Raw genomic sequence first — 20,875 nt, 5'->3', positions numbered from 1 at the left:
GAATGCCACCAGATGTGCATCGGAAACTACTACTGGTCTTCCAGTGAACGATCAAAGTGTTGACCGTTTGAGACATTACTCCCGTGGAGGAAAATGCGGTTGGTGAGTGTTGTATTCAATCCCGATGCAATATCTGTGTTTCATCAACACTCTGATGGTCCACAGATTACAGAAAGCCTCGAGATGTGCATCGGAAACTACTACTGGTCTTCCAGGGAACGATCAAAGCGTAGACTATTAGAGACATTACTCCCATTGAGGGAGGTGCGCATGGTGACTGGTGTCTTCAATCCCGATGCAATTTCTGTGTTTCATCAACAGTCTGATAGTCCACAGATTACAGAATGCCTCCAGATGTGCTTCGGAAACTACTACTGGTCTTCCAGGGAACGATCAAAGCGTAGACTGATAGAGACATTACTCCCATGGAGGAAAGTGCGTATGGTGACTGTTATATTCAGTTCCGATGCAATTTCTGTGTTTCATCAACACTAAGACAGTCCACAGATTACAGAATGCTTCCAGATGTGCATCGGAAACTACTACTGGTCTTCCAGGGAATGATCAAAGCGTATACTGTTTGAGACTTTACTTTTATGGAGGAAAGTGTGCATGGTGACTGTTGTATTCAATCCCGATGCAATTTCTGTGTTTCATCAACATTCTGATATTCCACAGATAACAGATTGCCTCCAGATGTGCATCGGAAACTACTACTGGTCTTCCAGGGAACGATCAAAGCGTAGACTTATAGAGACATTACTCCCATGGAGGAAAGTGCGCATGGTGACTGTTATATTCAATTCGGATGCAATTTTTGTGTTTCAATCCACACTTTAATGGTCCAGAGATTTCAAAATGCCTCCAGATGTGCATCGGAACTACTACTGGTCTTCAAGGGAACGATCAAAGAGTAGACTGTTTGAGAATTATCCCCATGGAGGAAAGTGCGCATGGTGACTGTTGTATTCAATCCCGATGCAATTTCTGTGTTTCCTCAACACTCTGAAAGTCCACAGACAACAGATTGCCTCCAGATGTGCTTCGGAAACTACTACTGGTTTTCCAGGGAACGATCAAAGCGTAGACTGTTTGAGACATTACTCCCATGGAGGAAAGTGCGCATGGTGACTGTTGTATTCAATCCCGAGGCAATTTCTGTGTTTCAATCCACACTTTAAAGGTCCAGAGATTACAAAATGCCTCCAGATGTGCATCGGAAACTACTACTGGTCTTCCAGGGAACGATCAAAGCGTAGACTGTTTGAGAAATACCCAATGGTGGAAAGTGGGCATGGTGTCTGTTGTATTCAATCCCGCTGCAATATCTGTGTCTCATCAACACTCTGGCAGTCCACAGATTACAGATTGCCTCCAGATGTGCTTCGGAAACTACTACTGGTCTTCCAGGGAACGATCAAAGCGTAGACTGTTAGAGACATTACTCCCATGGAGGAAAGTGAGCATAGTGACTGTTGTATTCAATCCCGAGGCAAATTCTGTGTTTCAATCCACACTTTGAAGGTCCACAGATTACAGAATGATTCCAGATGAGCATCGGAAACTACTACTGGTCTTCCAGGGAACAATGAAAGCGTAGACTGTTTGAGAATTACCCTCATGGAGGAAAGTGCGCATGGTGACTGTTGTATTCAATCCCGATGCAATTTCTGTGTTTCCTCAACACTCTGATAATCCACAGACAACTGATTGCCTCCAGATGTGCTTCGGAAACTACTACTGGTTTTCCAGGGAACGATCAAAGCGTAGACTGTTTGAGACATTACTCCCATGGAGGAAAGTGCGCATGGTGACTGTTGTACTCAATCCCGATGCAATTTCTGTGTTTCATCAACACTGTAATAGTCCACAGATTACAGAAAGCCTCGAGATGTGCATCGGAAGCTACCACTGGTCTTCCAGGGAGATCAAAGCGTAGACTTTTAGAGACATTACTCCCATGGAGGAAAGAGCGCATGGTGACTGTTGTATTCAGTCCCGATGCAATTTCTGTGTTTCATCAACACTCTGATAGTCTACAGATCACAAAATGCCAATAGATATGCATCAGAAACAACTACTGGTTTCCCAGGAAACGATCAAAGCGTAGACTGTTTGAGACATGGCTCCCATGGAGAAAAGTGCGCATGGTGACTGTTGTATTCAATCCCGATGCAATTTCTGTGTTTCATCAACATTGTGATAGTCCACAGATAACAGAATGCCTTCAGATGTGCTTTCGAAACTAATACTGGCCTTCCAGGGAACGATAAAAGCGTAGACTGTTTGAGAAATTACTTTTACGTAGGAAAGTGCGTATGGTGACTGTTGTATTCAATACCGATGCAATTTCTGTGTTTCATCAACACCCTGATAGTCCACAGGTAACAGATTGCTTCCAGATGTCCTTCGGAAACTACTACTGGTCTTCCAGGGAACGATCAAATCGTAGACTGCCTGAGACATTACTCCCATGGAGGAAAGTGCGCATGGTTACCGTTGTATTCAATCCCGATGCAATATCTGTGTTTCATCAACAGTCTGATAGTCCACAGATTACAGAATGACTCCAGATGTGCATCGGAAACTACTACTGGTCTTCCAGGGAATGATCAAGGCGTAGACTGTTAGAGACATTACTTCCATGGAGGAAAGTGCGCATGCTGACTGTTGTATTCAATCCCGATGCAACTTCTGTGTTTCATCAAAACTCTGATATTACACAGATTACAGAATGCCTCCAGATTTGCATCGGTTACTACTACTGGTCTTACAGGGAACGATCAAAGCTTAGACTGTTTGAGACTTTACTCCCATGAAGGAAAGTGCGCATGGTGACTGTTGTATTCAATCCGAAGGCAATTTCTGTGTTTCAAACCACACTTTGAAGGTCCACAGATTACAGAATGATTCCAGATGTGCTTCGGAAACTACTACTGGTCTTCCAGGGAACGATCAAAGCGTAGTCTGTTTGAGACATTACTCCCATGGAGGAATGTGCGCATGGTGACTGTTGTATTCAATCCCGATGCAATTTCTGTGTTTCATCAACACTCTGATAGTCTACAGATTACAAAATGCCACCAGATGTGCATCGAAAACTACTACTGAACTCCCAGGAAACGATCAAAGCGTAGACTGTTTGAGACATTGCTTCCATATAGGAAAGTCCGCATGGTGACTGTTGTATTCAATCCGTATGCAATTTCTGTGCTTCATCAACATTGTGATAGTCCACAGATAACAGAATGCCTTCAGATGTGCTTTCGAAACTACTACTGGTCTTCCAGGGAACGATTAAAGCGTAGACCGTTTGAGACATTACTCTCGTGGAGGAAAGGTCGCATGGTGACTGTTGTATTCAACCCCGATGCAATTTCTATGTTTCATCAACACTCTGATAGTCCACAAATTGCAGAATGCAACGAGATGTGCATCGGAAACTACTACTGGTCTTCCAGGGATCGATCAAAGCGTAGACTGTTTGATAATTAATCCCATGCAGGAAAGTGCGGATGGTGACTGTTGTATTCAATCCCGAAGCAATTTCTGTGTTTCATCAACACTCCGATAGTCCGCAGATTACAGAATGCCACCAGATGTTCATCGGAAACTACAACAGGTCTTCCAGGGAACGATCAAAGCGTAGACTGTTTGAGACATACCTCCCGTGGAGAAAAGTGCGCATGGTGACTGTTGTATTCATTCCCGATGCATTTTCTGTGTTTCATCAATACCCTGATAGTCCACAGTTTACAGAATGGCGTAAAATATGCATCGGAAACTACTACTGGTCCTCCAGGGAACGATCAAATCGTAGACTGTTTGAGAATTACTCCCATGGAGGAAAGTGCGCATGCTGACTGTTGTATTCAATCCCGAGGCAATGTCTGTGTTTCATCAAAACTCTGATAGTCCACAGATTACAGAAAGCCTCCAGATGTGCATCGGAAACTACTACTGGTCTTCCAGGGAACGATCAAAGCGAAGACTTTTTGAGACATTACTCCCATGGAGGAAACTGCGCATGGTGACTGTTTTATTCAATCCCGATGCAATTTCTGTGTTTCATCAACACTCTGATAGTCCACAGATTACAGAATGCCTCCAGATGTGCATCGCAAACAACTACTGGTCTTCCTGCGAACGATCAAAGCGTAGACTGATTGAGACATTACTCCCATGGAGGAAAGTTTGCATGGTTACTGTTGTATTCAATCCCGATGGAATATCTGTGTTTCATCAACACTCTGATAGTCCACAGATTACAGAATGCCTCCAGATGTTCATCGGAATCTACTACAGGTCTTCCAGGGAACGATCAAAGCGTAGACTGTTTGAGACATTACTTTTATGGAGGAATGTGCGCGTGGTGATTGTTGTATTCAATCCCGATGAAATTTCTGTGTTTCATCAACACTCTAATAGTCCACAGATTACAGAATGCCTCCAGATGTGCATCGGAAACTACTACTCGTCTTCCAGGGAACGATCAATGTGTAAACTCTTTGAGACATTACTCCCATGGAGGAAAGTGCGCATGGTGAATGTTGTATTCAATCCCGATGCATTTTCTGTGTTTCATCAACACTCTGATAGTCCACAGATTACAGAATGCCACGAGATGTGCATCGGAAACTACTACTGTCTTCCAGGGAACGATCAAAGCGTAGACAGCTTGAGAATTACTCCCATGGACGAAAGTGCACATGTTGACTGTTGTATTCAATCCAGATGTAATTTCTGTGTTTCATCAACACTCTGATAGTCCACGGATTACAGAAAGCCTCCTGATGTGTAACGGAAACTACTGCTGCTCTTCCAGATAACGATCAAAGCGAAGACTGTTTGAGACATGACTCCCATGGAATAAAGTGCGCATGGTGACTGTTGTATTCAATCCCGATGCATTTTCTGTGTTTCATCAACATTCTGATAGTCTACAAATTACAGTATGCCACCAGATGTGCATCGGATACTACTACTGGTCTTCCAGGGAACGATCAAAGCGTAGACTGTTTGAGACTTTAAACCTGTATAGGAATGGGCGCTTGGTGACTGTTGTATTCAATCCCGATGCAATTTCTGTGTTTCATCAACACTGTGATAGTGAACAGATTACAGAATGCCTAAAGACGTTCATCGGAAACTACTACTGGTCTTCCAGGGAACGATCAAATCGTAGACTGTTTGAGACATTACTACCGTTGAGGAAAGTGCGCATGGTGACTATTGTATTCAATCCCGATGCAATTTCTGTGTTTCAACAACACTCTGATAGTCCTCAGATTACAGAATGCCACCAGATGTGCTTCAGAAACTACTACTGGTCTTCCAGGGAACGATCAAAGCGTAGACTGTTAGAGACATTACTCCCATGGAGGAATGTGCGCATGGTGACTGTTGTATTCAATCCCGATGCAATTTCTGTGTTTCATCAACACTCTAATAGTCCACAGATTACAGAATGCCTCCAGATGTGCATCGGAAATTCTTACTGGTCTTCCCGGGAACGATCAAATCGTAGACTGTTTGAGACATTACTCCCATGGAGGAATGTGTGCATGGTGACTGTCGTATTCAATCCCGATGCAATTTCTGTGTTTCATAAACACTCTGATAGTCCACAGATTACAGAAAGCCTCCAGAAGTTCATCGGAAACTACTACTGGTCTTCCAGGGAACGATCAAAGCGTGGACTGTTAGAGACATTACTCCCATGGAGGAAAGTGAGCATGGTGAGTGTTTTATTCAATCCGGATGCAATTACTGTGTTTCATCAACACTCTGATAGTCTACAGATTACAGAATGCCACCTGAGTTGCATCGGAACCTGCTACTGGTCTTCCAGGGAACGATCAAAGCGTAGATTGTTTGAGACATTACTCCCGTGGAGGAAAGTGCGCATGGTGACTGTTGTATTCAATCCCGATGCATTTTCTGTGTTACATCAACACTCTGATAGTCCACAGATTACAGAATGCCTCCACATGTGAATCGGAAACTATTACTGGTCTTCCAGGAAACCATCAAAGCGTAGACTGTTTGAGACATTACTTTTATGGACGAATGTACGCATGGTGACTGTTGTATTCAATCCCGATGCAATTTCTGTGTTTCATCAACACTTTGATAGTCCACAGATTACAGAATGCCTGCAGATGTTAATCGGAAACTACTACTGGTCTTCCAGGGAACGATCAAAGCGTATACTGTTTGAGACATTACTCCCATGGAGGAAACTGCCCATGGAGAATGTTGTATTCAATCCCGATGCAATTTCTGTGTTTCATCAACACTCTGATAGTCCACAGTTTACAAAATGCCTCCAGATGTTAATCGGAAACGACTACTGGTCCTCCAGGGAACGATCAAAGCGTAGACTGTTTGGGACATTACTCCCATGAAGGAAAGTGCGCATGGTGACTGTTGTATTCAATCCTGATGCAATTTCTGTGTTTCAACAACACTCTGATACTCCACAGATTACAGAATGCCTCCAAATGTGCATCGGAAACTACTACTGGTCTTCCAAGGAACGATCAAAGCGTAGATTGTTTGAGACATTACTCCCATGGAGGAAAGTGCGCATGGTGACTGTTGTATTCAATCCCGATGCAATTTCTATGTTTCATCAACACTCTGATAGTCCACAGATTACAGAATGCCTCCAGATGTGCATCGGAAACTACTACTGCTCTTCCAGGGAACGATCAAAGCGTAGACTGTTTGAGACATTACTCCCATGGAGGAATGTGCGCATAGTGACTGTTGTATTCAATCCCCATGCAATATCTGTGTTTTATCAACACTCTGATACTCCACAGATTACAGAATGCCTCCAAATGTGCATCGGAAACTACTACTGGTCTTCCAGGGAACGATCAAAGCGTAAACTCTTTGAGACATTACTCCCATGGAGGAAAGTGCGCATGGTGACTGTTGTATTCAATCCCGATGCATTTTCTGTGTTTCATCAACACTCTGATTGTCCGCAGATTACAGAAAGCCACGAGAAGTGCATCAGAAACTACTACTGGTCTTCCCGGGAACGATCAAAGCGTAGACTCTTTGAGACATTACTCCCATGGAGGAAATTGCGCATGGTGACTGTTGTATTCAATCCCGATGCAATTTCTGTGTTTCATCAACACTCTGATACCCAACAGATTACAGAATGCCTCCAGATGTGCAGTTGAAACTACTACTGGCCTTCCACTGAACGATCAAAGCGTAGACTGTTTGAGACATTACTCCTATGGAGGGAACTGCGCATGGAGAATGTTGTATTCAATCCCGATGCAATTTCTGTGTTTCATCAACACTCTGATAGTCCACAGTTTACAGAATGCCTCCAGATGTTAATCGGAAACTACTACTGGTCTTCCAGTTAACGATCAAAGCGTAGGCTGTTTGTTACATTACTCCCCTGGAGGAAAGGGCGCATGGTGACAGTTGCATTCAATCCCGATGCATTTACAGTGTTTCATCAACACTCTGATAGACCACAGATTACAGAATGCCACGAGATGTGCATCGGAAACTACTACTGGTCTCCAGGGAACGATGAAAGCGTAGACTGTTTGAGACATTACTCCTATGGAGGGAACTGCGCATGGAGAATGTTGTATTCAATCCCGATGCAATTTCTGTGTTTCATCAACACTCTGATAGTCCACAGATTGCAGAATGCCTCCACATGTGAATCGGAAACTACTACTGGTCTTCCAGGAAACCATCAAAGCGTAGACTGTTTGAGACATTACTTTTATGAAGGAATGTACGCATGGTGACTGTTGTATTCAATCCCGATACAATTTCTGTGTTTCATCAACACTCTGATAGTCCACAGATTACGGAATGCCTCCAGATGTTAATCGGAAACTACTACTGGTCTTCCAGGGAACGATCAAAGCGTAGACTGTTTGAGACATTACTCCCATGGTAGGAAACTGCGCATGGAGAATGGTGTATTCAATCCCGATGCAATTTCTGTGTTTCATCAACACTCTGATAGTCCACAGATTACAAAATGCCACCAGATGTTAAACTGAAACTACTACTGGCCCTCCAGGGAACGATCAAAGCGTAGACTGTTTGGGACATTACTCCCATGAAGGAAAGTGCGCATGGTGACTGTTGTATTCAATCCCGATGCAATTTCTGTGTTTCATCAACACTCTGATACTCCACAGATTACAGAATGCCTCCAAATGTGCATCGGAAACTACTACTGGTCTTCCAGGGAACGATCAAAGCGTACACTGTTTGAGACATTACTCCCATGGAGGAAAGTGGGCATGGTGACTGTTATATCCAATCCCTATGCATTTTCAGTGTTTCATCAACACTCTGATATTCCACAGATTACAGAATGCCACCAGAGGTGCATCGGAAACTACTACTGGTCTTCCAGGGAACGATCAAAGTGTAGATTGTTTGAGACATTACTCCCGTGGAGGAAAGTGCGCATGGTGACTGTTGTATTCAATCCCGATGCATTTTCTGTGTTTCATCAACACTCTAATAGTCCACAGATTACAGAATGCCTCCAGATGTGCATCGGAAACTACTACTGGTCTTCCAGGGAACAATCAAAGCTTAAACTCCCTGAGACATTACTCCCATGGGGGAAAGTGAGCATGGTGACTGTTTTATTCAATCCCGATGCAATTACAGTGTTTCATCAGTACTCTGATAGTCTACACATTACAGAATGCCACCAGAAGTGCATCGGAAACTACTACTGGTCTTCCAGGGAACGATCAAAGCGTAGGCTGTTTGTTACATTACTCCCATGGAGGAAAGGTCGCATGGTGACTGTTGTATTCAATCCCGATACAATTTCTGTGTTTCATCAACTCCCTAATACTCCACAGATTACAGAATGCCTCCAGATGTGCATCGGAAACTTCTACTGGTCTTCCAGGGAACGATCAAATTGTAGACTGTTTGAGACATTACTCCCATGGAGGAATGTGCGCATGGTGACTGTTGTATTCAATCCCTATGCAATTTCTGTGTTTCATCAACACTCTGATAGTCCACAGATTACAGAATGCCATGAGATGTGCACCGGAAACTACTACTGGTCTTCCAGGGAACGATCAAAGCGTAGGCTGTTTGTTACATTACTCCCATTGAGGAAAGGGCGCATGGTGACTGTTGTATTCAATCCCGATGCATTTACAGTGTTTCATCAACACTCTGATAGACCACAGATTACAGAATGCCACGAGATGTGCATCGGAAACTACTACTGGTCTCCAGGTAACGATGAAAGCGTAGACTGTTTGAGACATTACTTTTATGTAAGAAACAGCGCATGGTGACTGATGTATTGAATCCCGATGCAATTTCTGTGTTTCATCAACACTCTGATAGTCCACAGATTACAGAATGCCTCCACATGTGAATCGGAAACTACTACTGGTCTTCCAGGAAACCATCAAAGCGTAGACTGTTTGAGACATTACTTTTATGGAGGAATGTACGCATGGTGACTGTTGTATTCAATCCCGATGCAATTTCTGTGTTTCATCAACACTCTGATAGTCCACAGATTACAAAATGCCTCCAGATGTTAATCGGAAACTACTACTGGTCCTCCAGGGAACGATCAAAGCGTAGACTGTTTGGGACATTACTCCCATGAAGGAAAGTGCGCATGGTGACTGTTGTATTCATTGCCGATGCAATTTCTGTGTTACATCAACACTCTGATACTCCACAGATTACATAATGCCTCCAGATGAGCAATTGAAACTACTACTGGTTTTCCAGGGAACGATCAAAGCGTAGACTGTTTGAGACATTACTCCCATGGAGGAAAGTGCGCATGGTGACTGTTGTATCCAATCCCGATGCATTTTCTGTGTTTCATAAACACTCTGATAGTCCACAGATTACAGAAAGCCTCCAGAAGTTCATCGGAAACTACTACTGGTCTTCCAGGGAACGATCAAAGCGTGGACTGTTAGAGACATTACTCCCATGGAGGAAAGTGAGCATGGTGAGTGTTTTATTCAATCCGGATGCAATTACTGTGTTTCATCAACACTCTGATAGTGTACAGATTACAGAATGCCACCAGAGGTGCATCGGAAACTGCTACTGGTCTTCCAGGGAACGATCAAAGCGTAGATTGTTTGAGACATTACTCCCGTGGAGGAAAGTGCGCATGGAGAGTGTTGTATTCCATCCCGATGCATTTTCTGTGTTTCATCAACACTCTGATAGTCCACAGATTACAGAATGCCTCCACATGTGAATCGGAAACTACTACTGGTCTTCCAGGAAACCATCAAAGCGTAGACTGTTTGAGACATTACTTTTATGGAGGAATGTACGCATGGTGACTGTTGTATTCAATCCCGATGCAATTTCTGTGTTTCATCAACACTCTGATAGTCCACAGATTACAGAATGCCTGCAGATGTTAATCGGAAACTACTACTGGTCTTCCAGGGAACGATCAAAGCGTATACTGTTTGAGACATTACTCCCATGGAGGAAACTGCCCATGGAGAATGTTGTATTCAATCCCGATGCAATTTCTGTGTTTCATCAACACTCTGATAGTCCACAGTTTACAAAATGCCTCCAGATGTTAATCGGAAACTACTACTGGTCCTCCAGGGAACGATCAAAGCGTAGACTGTTTGGGACATTACTCCCATGAAGGAAAGTGCGCATGGTGACTGTTGTATTCAATCCTGATGCAATTTCTGTGTTTCAACAACACTCTGATACTCCACAGATTACAGAATGCCTCCAAATGTGCATCGGAAACTACTACTGGTCTTCCAAGGAACGATCAAAGCGTAGATTGTTTGAGACATTACTCCCGTGGAGGAAAGTGCGCATGGTGACTGTTGTATTCAATCCCGATGCAATTTCTGTGTTTCATCAACACTCTGATAGTCCACAGATTACAGAATGCCTCCAGATGTGCATCGGAAACTACTACTGCTCTTCCAGGGAACGATCAAAGCGTAGACTGTTTGAGACATTACTCCCATGGAGGAATGTGCGCATAGTGACTGTTGTATTCAATCCCCATGCAATATCTGTGTTTTATCAACACTCTGATACTCCACAGATTACAGAATGCCTCCAAATGTGCATCGGAAACTACTACTGGTCTTCCAGGGAACGATCAAAGCGTAAACTCTTTGAGACATTACTCCCATGGAGGAAAGTGCGCATGGTGACTGTTGTATTCAATCCCGATGCATTTTCTGTGTTTCATCAAGACTCTGATTGTCCGCAGATTACAGAAAGCCACGAGAAGTGCATCAGAAACTACTACTGGTCTTCCCGGGAACGATCAAAGCGTAGACTCTTTGAGACATTACTCCCATGGAGGAAAGTGCGCATGGTGACTGTTGTATTCAATCCCGATGCAATTTCTGTGTTTCATCAACACTCTGATACCCAACAGATTACAGAATGCATCCAGATGTGCAGTTGAAACTACTACTGGCCTTCCACTGAACGATCAAAGCGTAGACTGTTTGAGACATTACTCCTATGGAGGGAACTGCGCATGGAGAATGTTGTATTCAATCCCGATGCAATTTCTGTGTTTCATCAACACTCTGATAGTCCACAGATTACAGAATGCCTCCAGATGTTAATCGGAAACTACTACTGGTCTTCCAGTTAACGATCAAAGCGTAGGCTGTTTGTTACATTACTCCCCTGGAGGAAAGGGCGCATGGTGACAGTTGTATTCAATCCCGATGCATTTACAGTGTTTCATCAACACTCTGATAGACCACAGATTACAGAATGCCACGAGATGTGCATCGGAAACTACTACTGGTCTCCAGGGAACGATGAAAGCGTAGACTGTTTGAGACATTACTCCTATGGAGGGAACTGCGCATGGAGAATGTTGTATTCAATCCCGATGCAATTTCTGTGTTTCATCAACACTCTGATAGTCCACAGATTGCAGAATGCCTCCACATGTGAATCAGAAACTACTACTGGTCTTCCAGGAAACCATCAAAGCGTAGACTGTTTGAGACATTACTTTTATGGAGGAATGTACGCATGGTGACTGTTGTATTCAATCCCGATACAATTTCTGTGTTTCATCAACACTCTGATAGTCCACAGATTACGGAATGCCTCCAGATGTTAATCGGAAACTACTACTGGTCTTCCAGGGAACGATCAAAGCGTAGACTGTTTGAGACATTACTCCCATGGTAGGAAACTGCGCATGGAGAATGGTGTATTCAATCCCGATGCAATTTCTGTGTTTCATCAACACTCTGATAGTCCACAGATTACAAAATGCCACCAGATGTTAAACTGAAACTACTACTGGTCCTCCAGGGAACGATCAAAGCGTAGACTGTTTGGGACATTACTCCCATGAAGGAAAGTGCGCATGGTGACTGTTGTATTCAATCCCGATGCAATTTCTGTGTTTCATCAACACTCTGATACTCCACAGATTACAGAATGCCTCCAAATGTGCATCGGAAACTACTACTGGTCTTCCAGGGAAAGATCAAAGCGTACACTGTTTGAGACATTACTCCCATGGAGGAAAGTGGGCATGGTGACTGTTATATCCAATCCCTATGCATTTTCAGTGTTTCATCAACACTCTGATAGTCCACAGATTACAGAATGCCACCAGAGGTGCATCGGAAACTACTACTGGTCTTCCAGGGAACGATCAAATTGTAGATTGTTTGAGACATTACTCCCGTGGAGGAAAGTGCGCATGGTGACTGTTGTATTCAATCCCGATGCATTTTCTGTGTTTCATCAACACTCTAATAGTCCACAGATTACAGAATGCCTCCAGATGTGCATCGGAAACTACTACTGGTCTTCCAGGGAACAATCAAAGCTTAAACTCTCTGAGACCTTACTCCCATGGGGGAAAGTGAGCATGGTGACTGTTTTATTCAATAACGATGCAATTACAGTGTTTCATCAGTACTCTGATAGTCTACACATTACAGAATGCCACCAGAAGTGCATCGGAAACTACTACTGGTCTTCCAAGGAACGATCAAAGCGTAGGCTGTTTGTTACATTACTCCCATGGAGGAAAGGGCGCATGGTGACTGTTGTATTCAATCCCGATACAATTTCTGTGTTTCATCAACTCTCTAATACTCCACAGATTACAGAATGCCTCCAGATGTGCATCGGAAACTTCTACTGGTCTTCCAGGGAACGATCAAATTGTAGACTGTTTGAGACATTACTCCCATGGAGGAATGTGCGCATGGTGACTGTTGTATTCAATCATTATGCAATTTCTGTGTTTCATCAACACTCTGATAGTCCACAGATTACAGAATGCCATGAGATGTGCACCGGAAACTACTACTGGTCTTCCAGGGAACGATCAAAGCGTAGGCTGTTTGTTACACTACTCCCATTGAGGAAAGGGCGCATGGTGACTGTTGTATTCAATCCCGATGCATTTACAGTGTTTCATCAACACTCTGATAGACCACAGATTACAGAATGCCACGAGATGTGAATCGGAAACTACTACTGGTCTCCAGGTAACGATGAAAGCGTAGACTGTTTGATACATTACTTTTATGTAAGAAACAGCGCATGGTGACTGATGTATTGAATCCCGATGCAATTTCTGTGTTTCATCAACACTCTGATAGTCCACAGATTACAGAATGCCTCCACATGAGAATCGGAAACTACTACTGGTCTTCCAGGAAACCATCAAAGCGTAGACTGTTTGAGACATTACTTTTATGGAGGAATGTACGCATGGTGACTGTTGTATTCAATCCCGATGCAATTTCTGTGTTTCATCAACACTCTGATAGTCCACAGATTACAAAATGCCTCCAGATGTTAATCGGAAACTACTACTGGTCCTCCAGGGAACGATCAAAGCGTAGACTGTTTGGGACATTACTCCCATGAAGGAAAGTGCGCATGGTGACTGTTGCATTCATTCCCGATGCAATTTCTGTGTTACATCAACACTCTGATACTCCACAGATTACATAATGCCTCCAGATGTGCAATTGAAACTACTACTGGTTTTCCAGGGAACGATCAAAGCGTAGACTGTTTGAGACATTACTCCCATGGAGGAAAGTGCGCATGGTGACTGTTGTATCCAATCCCGATGCATTTTCTGTGTTTCATCAATACTCTGATAGTCCACAGATTACAGAATGCCATGAGATGTGCATCGGAAACTACTACTGGTCTTCCCGGGAACGATCAAAGCGTAGACTGTTTGAGACATTACTCCCATGGAGGAAAGTGCGCATAATGACTGTCGTATTCAATCCCGATGCAATTTCTGTGTTTCATCAACACTCTGATAGTCCACAGATTACAGAATGCCTCCAGATGTGCATCGGAAACTACTACTGCTCTTCCAGGGAACGATCAAAGCGTAGACTGTTTGAGACATTACCCCCATTGAGGAAAGTGCGCATGGTGACTGTTGTATTCAATCCCGATGCATTTTCTGTGTTTCATCAACACTCTGATAGCCCACAGATTACAGAAAGCTACGATAAGTGCATCAGAAACTACTACTGGTCTTCCCGGGAACGATCAAAGCGTAGACTCTTTGTGACATTACTCCCATGGTGGAAAGTGCGCATGGTGACTGTTGTATTCAATCCCGATGCAATTTCTGTGTTTCATCAACACTCTGATAGTCCACAGATTACAGAATGCCTCCAGATGTTAATCGGAAACTACTACTGGTCTTCCCGGGAACGATCAAAGCGTAGACTGTTTCAGACATTACTCCCATGGAGGAAAGTGCGGATGGTGACTGTTTTATTCAATCCCGATACAATTTCTGTGTTTCATCAACTCTCTAATACTCCACAGATTACGGAATGCCTCCAGTTGTGGTTCGGAAACTTCTACTGGTCTTCCAGGGAACGATCAAATTGTAGACTGTTTCAGACATTACTCCCATGGAGGAAAGTACGGATGATGACTGTTTTATTCAATCCCGATTCAATTTCTGTGTTTCATCAACTCTCTAATACTCCACAGATTACAGAATGCCTCCAGATGTGCATCGGAAACTTCTACTGGCCTTCCTGGGAACGATCAAATTGTAGACTGTTTGAGACATTACTCCCATGGAGGAATGTGCGCATGGTGACTGTTGTATTCAATCCCGATGCAATTTCTGTGTTTCATCAACACTCTGATAGTCCACAGATTACAGAATGCCAAGAGATGTGCATCGGAAACTACTACTGGTCTTCCAGGGAACGATCAAAGCGTAGGCTGTTTGTTACATTACTTTTATGAAGGAATGTGCGCATGGTGACTGTTGTATTCAATCCCGATGCATTTACAGTGTTTCATCAACACTCTGATAGACCACAGATTACAGAAGGCCACGAGATGTGCATCGGAAACTACTACTGGTCTCCAGGGAACGATGAAAGCGTAGATTGTTTGAGACATTACTTTTATGTAAGAAACAGCGCATGGTGACTGTTGTATTGAATCCCGATGCAATTTCTGTGTTTCATCAACACTCTGATAGTCCACAGATTACAGAATGCCTCCACATGTGAATCGGAAACTACTACTGGTCTTCCCGGGAACGATCAAAGCGTAGACTGTTTCAGACATTACGCCCATGGAGGAAAGTGCGGATGGTGACTGTTTTATTCAATCCCGATACAATTTCTGTGTTTCATCAACTCTCTAATACTCCACAGATTACAGAATGCCTCCAGATGAGCATCGGAAACTTCTACCGGTCTTCCAGGGAACGATCAAATTGTAGACTGTTTGAGACATTACTCCCATGGAGGAATGTGCGCATGGTGACTGTTGTATTCAATCCCGACGCAATATCTGTGTTTTATCAACACTCTGATACTCCACAGATTACAGAATGCCTCCAAATGTGCATCGGAAACTACTACTGGTCTTCCATGTAACGATCAAACCGTAAACTCTTTGAGACATTACTCCCATGGAGGAAAGTGCGCATGGTGACTGTTGCATTAAATCCCGATGCATTTTCTGTGTTTCATCAACACTCTGATAGTAAACAGATTACAGAATGCCACGAGATGTGCATCGGAAACTACTACTGGTCTTCCCGGGAACGATCGAAGCGTAGACTGTTTGAGACATTACTCCCATGGAGGAAACTGCGCATGGAGAATGTTGTATTCAATCCCGATGCAATTTCTGTGTTTCATCAACACTCTGATAGTCCACAGATTACAGAAAGCCTCCAGATGTTCATCGGAAGCTACTACTGGTCTTCCAGGGAACGATCAAAGCGTAGACTGTTAGAGACATTACTCCCACGGAGGAAAGTGAGCATGGTGACAGTTTTATTCAATCCCGATGCATTTACAGTGTTTCATTAACACTCTGATAGTCTACACATTACAGAATGGCACCAGAGGTGCATCGGAAACTACTACTGGTCTTCGAGGGAACGATCAATGCATAGATTGTTTGACACATTACTTTTATATAAGAAACAGCGCATGGTGACTGTTGTATTCAATCCCGATGCAATTTCTGTGTTTCATCAACACTCTGATAGTCCACAGATTACAGAATGCCTCCAAATGTGCATCGGAAACTACTACTGGTCTTCCAGGGAACGATCAAAGCGTAAACTCTTTGAGACATTACTCCCATGGAGGAAAGTGCGCATGGTGACTATTGTATTAAATCCCGATGAACTCTCTGTGTTTCATCAACACTCTGATAGTCCACAGATTACAGAATGCCACGAGATGTGCATCAGAAACTACTACTGGTCTTCCAGGGAACGTTCAAAGCGTAGACTGTTTGAGACATTACTATTATGAAGGAATGTGCGCATGGTAACTGTTGTTTTCAATCCCGATGCAATTTCTGTGTTTCATCAACATTCTAATAGTCCACAGATTACAGAATGCCTCCAGATGTGCATCGGAAACTACTACTGGTCTTCCAGGGAACAATCAAAGCGTAAACTCTTTGAGACATTACTCCCATGGAGGAAAGTGCGCATGGTGACTGTTGTATTCAATCCCGATGCATTTTCTGTGTTTCATCAACACTCCGATAGTCCACAGATTACAGAATGCCACGAGATGTGCATCGGAAACTACTACTGGTCTTCCCGGGAACAATCAAAAACGTAGACTGTTTGTGACATTACTCCCATGGAGGAAAGTGCGCATGGTGACTGTTGTATTCAATCCCGATGCAATTTCTGTGTTTCATCAACACTCTGATACTCCACAGATTACAGAATGCCTCCAGATGTGCATCGGAAACTTCTACTGGTCTTCCTGGGAACGATCAAATTGTAGACTGATGAGACATTACTCCCATGGAGGAATGTGCGCATGGTGACTGTTGTATTCAATCCCGATGCAATTTCTGTGTTTCATCAACACTCTGATAGTCCACAGATTACAAAATGCCAAGAGATGTGCATCGGAAACTACTACTGGTCTTCCAGGGAACGATCAAAGCGTAGGCTGTTTGTTACATTACTCCCATGGAGGAAAGGGCGCATGGTGACTGTTGTATTCAATCCCGATGCATTTACAGTGTTTCATCAACACTCTGATAGACCACAGATTACAGAACGCCACGAGATGTGCATCGGAAACTACTACTGGTCTCCAGGGAACGATGAAAGCGTAGACTGTTTGAGACATTACTTTTATGTAAGAAACAGCGCATGGTGACTGTTGTATTGAATCCCGATGCAATTTCTGTGTTTCATCAACACTCTGATAGTCCACAGATTACAGAATGCCTCCAAATGTGAATCGGAAACTACTACTGGTCTTCCCGGGAACGATCAAAGCGTAGACTGTTTCAGACATTACTCCCATGGAGGAAAGTGCGGATGGTGACTGTTTTATTCAATCCCGATACAATTTCTGTGTTTCATCAACTCTCTAATACTCCACAGATTACAGAATGCCTCCAGATGAGCATCGGAAACTTCTACCGGTCTTCCAGGGAACGATCAAATAGTAGACTGTTTGAGACATTACTCCCATGGAGGAATGTGCGCATGGTGACTGTTGTATTCAATCCCGATGCAATTTCTGTGTTTTATCAACACTCTGATACTCCACAGATTACAGAATGCCTCCAAATGTGCATCGGAAACTACTACTGGTCTTCCATGTAACGATCAAACCGTAAACTCTTTGAGACATTACTCCCATGGAGGAAAGTTCGCATGGTGACTGTTGCATTCAATCCCGATGCAATTTCTGTGTTTCATCAACACTCTGATACTCCACAGATTACAGAATGCCTCCAGATGTGCAGTTGAAACTACTATTGGTCTTTTACTGAACGATCAAAGCGTTGACTGTTTGAGACATTACTCCCATGGAGGAAACTGCGCATGGAGAATGTTGTATTTAATCCCGATGCAATTTCTGTGTTTCATCAACACTCTGATAGTCCACAGATTACAGAAAGCCTCCAGATGTTCATCGGAAACTACTACTGGTCTTCCAGGGAACGATCAAAGCGTAGACTGTTAGAGACATTACTCCCATGGAGGAATGTGCGCATGGTGACTATTGTATTCAATCCCGATGCATTCTCTGTGTTTCATCAACACTCTGATAGTCCACAGATTACAGAATGCCACGAGATGTGCATCAGAAACTACTACTGGTCTTCCAGGGAACGTTCAAAGCGTAGACTGTTTGAGACATTACTTTTATGAAGGAATGTGCGCATGGTGACTGTTGTTTTCAATCCCGATGCATTTTCTGTGTTTCATCAACACTCCGATAGTCCACAGATTACAGAATGCCACGAGATGTGCATCGGAAACTACTACTGGTCTTCCCGGGAACGATCAAAAACGTTGACTGTTTGTGACATTACTCCCATGGAGGAAAGTGCGCATGGTGACTGTTGTATTCAATCCCGATGCAATTTCTGTGTTTCATCAACACTCTGATACTCCACAGATTACAGAAAGCCTCCAAATTTGCATCGGAAACTACTACTGGTCTTTCAGGGAACGATCAAAGCGTAGATTGTTTGTGACAATACTCCCGTGGAGGAAAGTGCGCATGGTGACTGTTGTATTCAATCCCGATGCATTCTCTGTGTTTCATCAACACTCTGATAGTCCACAGATTACAGAATGCCACGAGATGTGCATCGGAAACTACTACTGGTCTTCCAGGGAACGATCAAAGCGTAGACTGTTTGAGACATTACTTTTATGAAGGAATGTGCGCATGGTGACTGTTGTTTTCAATCCCGATGCAATTTCTGTGTTTCATCAACACTCTAATAGTCCACAGATTACAGAATCCCTCCAGAGGTGCATCGGAGACTACTACTGGTCTTCCAGGGAACGATCAAAGCGTAGATTGTTTGTGACAATACTCCCGAGGAGGAAAGTGCTCATGGTGACTGTTGTATTCAATCCCGATGCATTTTCTGTGTTTCATCAACACTCTGATAGTCCACAGATAACAGAATGCCAGCAGATATGCATCGGAAACTACTACTGGTCTTCCAGGGAACGATCAAAGCGTAGACTGTTTGAGACATTACTCACATGGAGGAAAGTGCGCATGGTGACTGTTGTATTCAATACCGATGCAATTTCTGTGTTTCATCAACACTCTGATACTCCACAGATTACAGAATGCCTCCAGATGTGCATCGGAAACTACTACTGGTCTTCCAGGGAACGATGAAAGCGTAGACTGTTTGAGACATTACTTTTATATAAGAAACAGCGCATGGTGGCTGTTGTATTCAATCCCGATGCAATTTCTGTGTTTCATCACCACTCTGATAGTCCACAGATTACAGAATGCCTCCAGATGTTAATCGGAAACTACTACTGGTTTTCCAGGGAACGATCAAAGCGTAGACTGTTCGGGACATTACTCCCTTGGAGGAAAGTGCGCATGGTGACTGTTGTATTCAATCCCGATGCAATTTCTGAGTTTCATCAACACTCTGATACTCCACAGATTACAGAATGCCTCCAAATGTGCATCGGAAACTACTACTGGTCTTCCAGGGAACGATCAAAGCGTAAACTCTTTGAGACATTACTCCCATGGAGGAAAGTGCGCATGGTGACTGTTGTATACAATCCCGATGCATTTTCTGTGTTTCATCAACACTCTGATAGTCCACAGATTACAGAATGCCACGAGATGTGCATCGGAAACTACTACTGGTCTTCCGGGGAACGATCAAAGCGTAGACCGCATGAGACATTACTCCCATGGAGGAAAGTGCGCATGGTGACTGTTGTATTCAATCCCGATGCAATTTCTGCGTTTCATCAACACTCTGATTGTCCACAGATTACAGAATGCCTCCAGATGTGCAATTGAAACTACTACTGGTATTCCAGGGAACGATCAAAGCGTAGACTGTTTGAGACATTACTTCCATGGAGGAAAGTGAGCATGGTGACTGTTTTATTCAATCCCGATGCAATTACTGGGTTTCATCAACACTCTGATAGTCGACACAATACAGAATGCCACCAGAAGTGCATGGGAAACTACTACTGGTCTTCCAGGGAACGATCAAAGCGTAGATTGTTTGAGACATTACTCCCGTGCAGGAAAGTGCGCATGGTGACTGTTGTATTCTATCCCGATACATTTTCTGTGTTTCATCGACACTCTGATAGTCCACAGATTACAGGATGCCTCCAGATGTGCTTCGGAAACTACTACTGGTCTTGCAGGGAACAATCAAAGCGTAGACTATTAGAGACATTACTCCCTTGGAGGAAAGTGCGCATGGTGACTGTTGTATTCAATCCCGATGCAATTTCCGTGTTTCATCAACACTCTGATAGTCCACAGATTCCAGAATGCCTCCAGATGTGCTTTGG

Source organism: Schistocerca gregaria, chromosome 3 (assembly GCF_023897955.1).
Source record: "Schistocerca gregaria isolate iqSchGreg1 chromosome 3, iqSchGreg1.2, whole genome shotgun sequence".
Taxonomy (NCBI): Eukaryota; Metazoa; Arthropoda; class Insecta; order Orthoptera; family Acrididae; genus Schistocerca; species Schistocerca gregaria.
This window is presented reverse-complemented; position numbering follows the sequence as displayed.